Genomic DNA, 9,599 nt, shown 5'->3' with positions numbered 1-9,599 from the left:
GCAAAAACAATCTCAGTGAAGGAGTGGTTAGAATTCCGTAGTGTTGCAGTACATTTTCTTACACATTTTTTTTATGCGTTTCACTCCCTCTTCAGAATAGAAAACTTGTGGGCCTTAGAGATCTTAAAATAGATTTAAGTTAAGGTTAAAAAAATCTATATTCAGGGTCTGAATTATACAACTTTATTACAATTTTTGCTGGAGTTCATTCACACTGGGAAATAATAGCGTGGGTTGCTACAGATTTGGGGTCAAAAATCAAATAAACTATGTCTGTGAGGGAGGCTAAAAAGGCCTGGCTCAAATATGCTTCCCTTTATTATAAGTGCTGAAGTCCTAGGGAATGTAAATGCTCTTTGGTTTAATTGTGAGTGTAGCTCATTTAGGGAAGATAGCTATTTCTTATTATGAAAGAATTAACATAGTTATAAGGGCCCAGTCTTGCAAATTGCTACATATTTCCTGTGACATGCTGAGCACCTTCAACTCTCGTTGTAATCAGTGAGAGTTCATAGTGCTCAGCAGGTTGCAGGATTGGGCCTTCATTGTCTTGCAGCTAATAAAAGCTGCAAAAGTAGTCTGCAATTAAAAATAAAAGAGAGAGAGAGCAAGATTCTGCTAGGCCTTGCATTCATTTTTGTATCACTGGGGCATAGCCAGTTTGACTTGTTCAACTGGGCTCAAAGCCAAAACTCACCGAAGTCAAAAGAAAGAATTTTAGGCCAGGTCTATGCTAGACCTGGAAGACTGGCTTAAGGTATGCAACTCCAGCTGTGTAGAATACGTAGCTGGAGTCAGCTTAGGCGGCATTCACACAAAGGGAGGGTGACAGGACCAAACATTCCCGTTGGTTTTCCTAACTCCTCCCAACTGCGAGAAGTACAGGAGCCAGCCGGAGCTGCCCTCAGCATTTGATTTATGGGTCTAAACTAGGCCTGCTAAATAGAATGCTAGAATGGTGATCTCTGGCACGGCAAGTGAAGATGTGCCCTAGTGACTTCACTAGCCTTTGAATCAGGCCCTTAGAAATATACTGACATGATGTTTTCTGATGCCAGCCTGGAGCCCACATCCAAGGCATAATGGAGAAGTATCAAGGCTCACCTGTCCCAGTGACCATTACTCCATGGTGCTCGGCTAGGTAGGCACTAATGATATTGCCAGATACGACCATGAGCAGATCAACAGTTACTATAGGACTCAGAGAGCTAGGGTGAAAGAATCAGGCACAGGTTTTATTCTCTTCATTCCTTCCAATTGAGGATCAGGGCCCAAGGAGGGCCACACATGTCTTGAAGGGGAACGTATAACTGTGCATATCATGTCAATGGAAGGACTTCAGTTTTCTAGATCAGGGGATCTAGAAGGTTTGCTGGGAAGTGGTGGGATTAATCTGACCAAGATGAGGAAGAGCATCTTCGCATACTGACTGAACAATCTAGTGAGGCAGGCCTTAAACTAGATTCAAGGGGGGTAGGTGACAAAAGTTCATTAAACATTAGGAGGAAGAGAAAAATGAAGGAAAGTATAAGTCCACTATGGAACAGAAAAAGAGAGCTACTGACTCTTGATATCAAGAAAACAGGAGTGTTAAATGTCTATTTTGCTTCAGTCGTCTCTAAAAATGTAATGGTGAACAAATTCTCAATACAATATTAACAAGGGGAAAGGAATGAACACTAAAATAAGGAAGGAACAGATTCAAGAATATTTAGATAAGTTAGATGTATTCAAGTCAGCATAGTCAGATGAAATTCATCTTAAGATGCTTAAGGCATTGGATGAAGCAATCTCAGAACCATTAGAGTAATTCTAGAAAACGGCTGGTGGGCAGTTGAGGTACCAGAAGACTGGAGAAGGGCAAACATGGCTTGGATAAAGGAGTTGAGGGCATGCTTACAAAATTTTTATATGGCACCAGGCTAGGAGGGATCACAAGCACTTTGGAGGGCAGGTTTAGAACTGAAAAACCTTGAAAAAGTGAGTTGGTCTGAATTCAGCAAAATGAAATTCAATAAGGACAAATGCAAATTACTTCACTCAAGGAAAAAAAAATCAAATACACATTGGCAAAAAGGGCAATAACTGCCTCAGTGGTAGTACTGCTGAAAAAGATCTGGGGGTTATAAAAAATCATGAATGAAATATCCTTCTTCAATATAATGTATCTGCTAATATACTAATATCCTAGAACAATTATCTTCCAACCTTCAGTGGGCATGGAGAAGTAATGAGCTTAATTGGCAAGAGGGATTTAGGTGAAATACTAGGAAAACTTTTCTAACTCCAACGGAAGTTGTGGAATCACCAACATTGGTGATTTTTAAAAACGAGTTGCACAACTCCCTGTCAGGGATGATCTAGTTGGTCCTGCCACAATGCTTGGGCTGAGTTTGGTGACTTTGAGGTCCCTTTCCAGTACTAAAGTTCTACAGTTTGATGGAAAATCTGATTCTCTCTTCTTTCCTTTTAAACAACGAGTAGTCCTGTGGCACCTTAGAGACTAACAAATATATAGGATCATGAGCATTCATGGGTAAAACCCACTTCATCCAGATGACTTGGAGTGGAAATAACACAATCCAAGATATACATAACAGCAAAAGCAGTTATCTGTCAATTGTAATACCCACAATAATGAAGCTAATTAAGTAGGCTGGATGTGTCCCATTCATAGCTTTTGACATGAAAATGCAAATGTCAAAGGGAAGGAAAATTGCCTTTGTAATGCATTAAACATTTGAAATGATTGCTCTTTAAATAGGCATTAACATCAGATAGTGGTTGTCTTTTCTTCTTACTTTGCTGATACTGAGTAATTAGGAATCAGCCGAATATGGTTGTTAAGCTTATCTCTACCTGTGTATGTGTCCCATTGACATTAGTGGGATTACTCATATGCTTAAAGTTAGGCATGTGCTTATGTACCCTGTAGAAGAGAGGCCCTGAAATAGCTCCCCTATATGGAAAATCTAAATTAGGTTAAACTACAAATGTGATTTACCTTGTGGGAACCTTTGTCTCAGTTCCATGACTGAGGGCAAACCACAATGTAGTAATGGACAGATAATGCACTTAACTCAGTTTTAAAACAATATTTTATTGATTTAACAGAAAATCTCTAGTCTGTGGATTTACTCTTTATCATGTCAGCCCATAAGTGTGTTAAAGGGAATAAGAAGAAAATGGGAAGAAAACACTGCAGCCTGAGTTTTAACCCTTTCTAGATGTATTTGTTTGAAAGACCTATTGTCTTAAATAGATGGTGTGAAACCAAACTAGCAGCATTGCTTTGGCAGACCAATTGGAAACAGAGACAGAGAAGAAAGGCAAACAAGGACAGCCCAATTTGTGTCGCAGCTCAATATATTAGAGTATGTCTGTGCGCCCTGAATCTTTTCTCTGTTCATGCCAGCACTCCTTTGATGATTACTTTATCTGAAGAAGATAAGACATTGTGAATTTGATTATGGCATTACTCCATGTGGTTTGACAGGGCCTCAAGCACATTGGTAAATTGCTGTCTGAACAGTTCCATTATTATTACATAGCACAGCCCAGAGTTAAGGGCTGAGCTGCAATAAATATAGAATTTAAAAAAAAAAGATAACAGCCACTCTTAGCCTTTAAAAAAAATTACTCTTTTAAAGTTACAGTGTCTTCTTGTTACTTGCAATGTCACCCAGTTAAACATTAATAATTGCTGGACTATGTATTACCTACAAGCTCAAAGCAATCCCAGCTTCGCAAACCTGGAATGTCATTTCTGACCACCTTTGTAGAATTTAATCAGTACTTAAACTGTAAATGATTGACAGGGAGAACGGTTGATGGTAGTTGCTTTGAGACTGATCATATAATTTTCAAACTGATTTTTATGACTATGCAGTATTTTAACAAGTAGAACACTACAGGGACCATAATTTTAACAAGAGGAAATTTTACAGTCTCTCTCTCACACACACTCACACACACACACACACACACACACACACACACACACACACACGTACACGCACTCAAGTCAGGAATTCAATGCATCTCTCAGTTTATGGACCTTTGACTCGGTACTAAGAAATCAAGGCGGGGCTTCTGAAGAGGAAGTTTATATCCTCTCATTATCAGTGTAAGATTGTAAAATTGATTACTATCTACTCAGACCTGAGCCTAAGGAAGTCCAAGTGGCATAATTTATGCCTCCTTCTGGTGCCCTCATCGGTGAAGACCACAGGAGAAGAGACGAAAGAAGAGGAGGGCTCTTGAAAGGACAGAAAGCTCTCTGTGGGCAAAGAGGGATGATTATAATCGAAGCAGCCATGAGGCCAAAGAACTGGGGGGGGGGGGGCAGGAAGCAAATTTTCAAATGGGGACAAGGCTATGTAGGGTCCTGTAGGTGAGGAAGAGAAGCTTGAATTTGCTGAGGTAAGAGACAGGTATCCAGTGAAGGGATTAATGGAGGGGGCAATTTTCCACTTCTCTACAATGAGATTCTTTAACCTAAACCTAGAGGCCAAATCCTTTAATCAGACAAAAGATCCATGGACATCAATTGCACTATGCTTTAGAAAGGATGATGTTAAAAACCTCAGGATGTGGCCCTTTGTGTTGAGAGATATTATTACTGTGGGGTGTGTCATACTTACCTGACCCCTTCAGCACTATGCATTTTAATTAGATGGATATTTAGATGACAGGCTGCATAGAAATAAAGAACTTGAACAAGCAGCCAATCAGATAACACAATATTCAATAAGCTAAAGTGACCCAGAAGATTCTCCTAATGCAAGGCATATGCACAGTGTGTAAGAGCTACAGAGCATATCCAGAGAAGTTAACAGTTCCCTATATGTGTCACTCTCTTTTCCCTCCCTGTTAATGCTTAGGGAATGGGAGGGATACTGAAAACCTGACCCACCTATCTGGGATCTCAAGGACTCTATTCGCCTGCCACAAGGTACAAGTAACTACCTCAAGGTCAGCAGGTAGGGTGACCCATCATTGTTAACCAGTGCTGGTCTATTTCTAGGTTTCTCCATTTCACAGTATTATTTTGTGAGCAAAAGGTACAGTAAGTGCCTGCATAGGATTCAGCCCTACAAAGCCTCCGTGATACAAATAGCCCTAACTCATGCAAACAGCTCTGTGCAGATTTTTGGGGAGGCTTGCATAAATGAGGGTTGCAAAATCCAAGCCCTTATACGCTTCAGAGCCATGTCACTCCTATTTCCTTCTTAGCTGACATGGTGTGCATTAAGCTGAAGCAAAGGGGGCCCCCTGCTTTGATGTGCTTTGCTAGAATCCAAGAAAAGTGTATATTGAGTATTTTAATAATTAAGAATTATGGGTTTGAAAGCAAACCTGCAAGCATTGCCAAGCTCAGACAGGGTCTTTGGAAAGTGCTCAGTTGAAATGAGTTTCTAAGAAGAAATTATGTTATAAATTATTTTTATGGAATGTTCAAATGTTAAATGAATATTTAGGCTGCAGTTCATGAAAGCCTCCTCCTCTGGAAAAAAATGTTTTCATTTGACATATTTCTCTTTGTCAGCATTTCTAACAGTAAAAATGACAAACTTTCATGGGTAAATGCCAATGGAGACAGCTGTATTTTATTATTGAATACTTCTGGTGCTTAGTTTGGCACCAGTCCTGTTTATATTGCTAGTAAGATTTCATGCAAGGTCGTGTGTTCAAACTTAAATGTCTGATATGGTTTGTAATTGATTCCATCCCCCCTCCTTTTCAGTCCAGTTTGCAAAAGAAAATTTATGACCAAGGAACACAACCCTCCCATGTTGCAAACTCAAAGACAAACAATTCAATAGCAAGACTCTTAAAATCCTCTGCTTCTATTATGATTCTCCTTCACTGTAAGGGAATGTGTCAGTTCCTGCTGCTACCTCCCTGGGATTCTTATTTTTTTCATATGTTTCGATTAATTAACTTTTCTCAGCATTAAATCAAATCAACCCATGTGTCCCACATCTTAATACCAAACACCCAGTTATTGGCGGCACTGTCAGGTTCCTTCTTTTTCCATTACTTTGCCCAGCATTCTCTAGGTCTGATTTACTCTCTTCTACTTCTATTGTTCTGCTTGGCAATTTACTGCATATTTGAACTAGAGCTGGGCAAATATCAGCAAATACATTCCCAAGGGTGGGGAAGGGGCATTGGAACGGAAAAAGGAATTAGCTTTGTACTCTGATGGGCACATTCTGCATACATTGGAACCAGCAAGTCCTATTTGTGGGAAGGCTAGCAGTAAAGTCATGCTAGTCTTTCCCAGTCAAGCGTTTGCACTGGCAAGCATCTGTGTTATATGGAATAGATTAGCAATTGGACAGCAGGAGAAGAAAGATCCCCAAACAGCCCACCAGAGCCCTGACACAGACAAGTAAATGAGCCATAATCATTTCATCCTGGCTGACCAACAGGGAATCCCCTGGACACTGAATTCACTTGCTAATTGGCAACGTAATGTTCCACCATTAGAGTATTCCATGAGAAGTAGACAGGCTGAGGAGCCTCTACCCTGTCCCCTCACTGTTGTCATCACTCTTTGTTCTACTGTTACGGGTCCTCCTTCCCCTTCCTGGGTTGTGAGTTTAATTCATCCGTTGGGTACTGTCTAAGCTCCAAGATTGTGAGCTCTGAGGCAGGGACGGGCTTTGTGTTAGTTGTTTTTGTGATGGCTAGTACAATAAGGCCCAGAATCCCTGATGGGGTTCTAAAGGCTGCCACAATAGAAATAATAAAAAAGATGTGCCACGTTTTTTGTAGCATTCTATCGTGATCTACATTTAAAATGCAGTCTCGCTGTAAGCTCGTTTTATATCAAAATAGCTTCCACAGAAGACATTGCCTACACACTGCTGCTAAATATTTCACAGAAAGATAAAGTGGGTTATTCGCAGTCCCCTCAGGTTCATCCTTGCTCTGTATTCTACGCCATGCTGCTGTTAAACTGTAAATGTACCTTACCTCATTACTTTACATTTTCCAACAGCGAATGGCATGTGCAGCTTATCTTCCCATAACAAATTCCTCCATATCAACACCTGGAATGGCAATGACTGTGTTTAAAAAAAATAATGAAGTGCTGTATAGAAACACTGCAAGCTCTGCCCCCAAAATATCTAGAAACTTATTGCAACCATAAAACCATGGCTATTGCTATACAAAGTGTTATGGGATTTTTTTAAGGTGGGGTTTCAAATGAAAATGAAATAATATATTGGTGAGTTTAACATGGAGAAAAGACAGTATCTGGATGTTACTGGTGACAGAATTACTACAAAATATTTCATGCTAGTAACTTTTGCTGAGAGCTCCAGGATTCTGGTAATCCCTCTCTCCTGGTGTAAACAGGCAGTGGTACATCAGTAAATTGGCACCAGAATCTAATTAGTGCTCTCACTCTTTCCCCTCCCTAGAAAGAGCAGGCAAGGCATAGGGGAAGATAATATTTAATAAGCAAAGGTGCAGACAGATGTGGATTAGTATGGCTGGCAGATCCAAAGATCTCAGAAGACTATAAAGAAAAAGCAACTAGCAATCTCAATTGCTTACCCAACTAGCAATCTCAATTGGACTGAGAAAACAAATGTGAAAAGAAACTTTACAGACCTGAGGTCTCATCAGCATCATAAGTCCGTGCATTGCTAATACTGAGGTATAGCCAAGGGAGCTCATGTGTCCTTCAATTTGCCTGTGAGCTCGCCTTCCTATGGGTAGGGAAGAGCAGGGCTCAGCTGATCCATTCTATAATAACAGCAAGGCAAGTAATAAAGGTTTTGAGAATCGAGAAAAAAAATGTTTCTGGTCAAATGAAATGTGTCATTTTGACCAAGTGGAAGTGTTTTGATTTTGACCATTTTAAATGCTTTTGAATTCTTGAAATAAAACTAAAGGAATCTTTGACACACAGACTCATTTCAAATGGAAAAACTGAAGTGTTTGTTTTGACATTTTCAAAACACATTTTTTTCTTTTCGACTTAGTTGGGTTTTTCGCCCTGAAATGATCAATATGCTAAAACTGATACAAATTCACACAATCTTGCAGAATCTTCATTTTTCACTGAAAAAGAGGCAACACATTTCATTCAGTTCTATTTGTAACCCATTCTGAGCCTTTGGTAAACTGAGTGATACCTTAAATATCATTCAGAGGTGGACTTACAGCCAGCACAAGGGAAACAGCACAGCAGGTTTCCCTCTACCTGAAAGCTTTATTCTGATTCTGCATTAGTTAAAGTGTCTTATGACCATCAAGGTTCTTGCTAGGTACAAAGCATAGCAACAGTCATGCCTCAAGGTGGATAACAGTGTTCACTTGACATCTGAGAAAAAAGGGTGTTATCTTTTGGCTAGCTGCAGATGAAACAAAAGATTTTCTGGACCAGGATGCAACTTGAGAGGCCAGGAGTACTGATGAATCTAATAAGAACCTAAAATGATGAATCATTTGACAATATTCAGGTAGACTGAAAGAACACTAAACAGAATCTTTACCAGTATCAGGCAGGTAGTGAGCTCCCTTCCCAAATGGATGATTCATTTGATTTTCTGAGAACTGTCATCAGAAGGAGTGTCCATTTGACATTGGCTCTGACTATGCCTCAGTGCCTTCTGTTTAAAGAAAAAATTGTAAAAGCTGTAATCATAGAGTACTAGAACCGAAAGGAACTTTGAGTGGTCATCAAGTCTAGTCTGTCTAACCTGCTCTTAAATATCTCCAGTGATGGAGATTCCACAGCCTCCCTAGGCAATTTATGCCAGAGCTTAATCACCCCGACAATCAGGAAGTTTTTCCTAATGTCTAATTCTCCCTTCCTGCAATTTAATACTACACTACATTCAAAAACTATCTAGCTAATACTGTCTAGGGGAAGCCCCAATAGAAATCATGGTTTCTGTCTCCTAAAGAAAAAGAGAGAGAGAGGGAGAGAGAGAGAGAGAGAGAGAGAGAGAGAATTTTATCCCAGCCGATGTTCCCTCTAATTTTTTCCATCCATGTGCTGAATAAATTTTATAATGTGCACCGCTGCATGTGTGGATGTGCACCACCAGTAGAAACACACGCTATCATCTGTGGGCACTCTGCTAATCAGCTGGGCAGCATCTGAATCTCTCTGGGTGACTGCCTAAGTGCTCAGCTTATAGGGACCACTGCTCCCAGCTTCCACTGGAGTAGCCCATGAGAAGAAGATACAAGAAGGAATTGTTTACTTAAGAGTGTGGTTCTGAGTTAAAAAACAGATTGAAAAAAACAGCATTGCGGGGTTCCCTAGTCTGGCTCACCATATACTTGGCCACATAGATGGCTGCAAGATATTAAAGTTATGTCTACACAGCTTACCTCTTCCGCAGAAGCCTATGGAAATGAAGCGCAGATTAGCATATTGCCACACTTCATTTGCATAATTAATTAGGAGCCATTTTTGCACAAAACCCCCTCTTGCGCAAGAGCCGTTCTTCCTGAAAAAATGAGGAAGAACGGCTCTTGCTCAAGAGAGTTTTTTGCGCAAAAAGGCACAGTGTAGACGGTGACTTTTTGCACAAAAACGGCTCCTAATTAATTATGCAAATGAATTG

General features: G+C 40.1%; 1 long non-coding RNA gene across 1 annotated transcript; it reads right to left on the bottom strand.

The window, feature by feature from the left end:
• Positions 1-6,926: 6,926 nt before the first annotated feature.
• LOC112546164 (uncharacterized) lies at positions 6,927-9,341 on the bottom strand. The gene is made up of 3 exons (XR_016347006.1): positions 8,517-9,341; positions 7,630-7,764; positions 6,927-7,061 (listed from the first exon to the last, which is right to left on the bottom strand). It is a non-coding gene; the product is annotated as an uncharacterized LOC112546164 (long non-coding RNA).
• Between the last annotated feature and the right edge of the window lie 258 nt (positions 9,342-9,599).

The sequence above is a fragment of the Pelodiscus sinensis genome, chromosome 17 (assembly GCF_052426305.1).
Source record: "Pelodiscus sinensis isolate ZL-2025 chromosome 17, ASM5242630v1, whole genome shotgun sequence".
Classification (NCBI taxonomy): domain Eukaryota; kingdom Metazoa; phylum Chordata; order Testudines; family Trionychidae; genus Pelodiscus; species Pelodiscus sinensis.
This window is presented reverse-complemented; position numbering and strand designations above follow the sequence as displayed.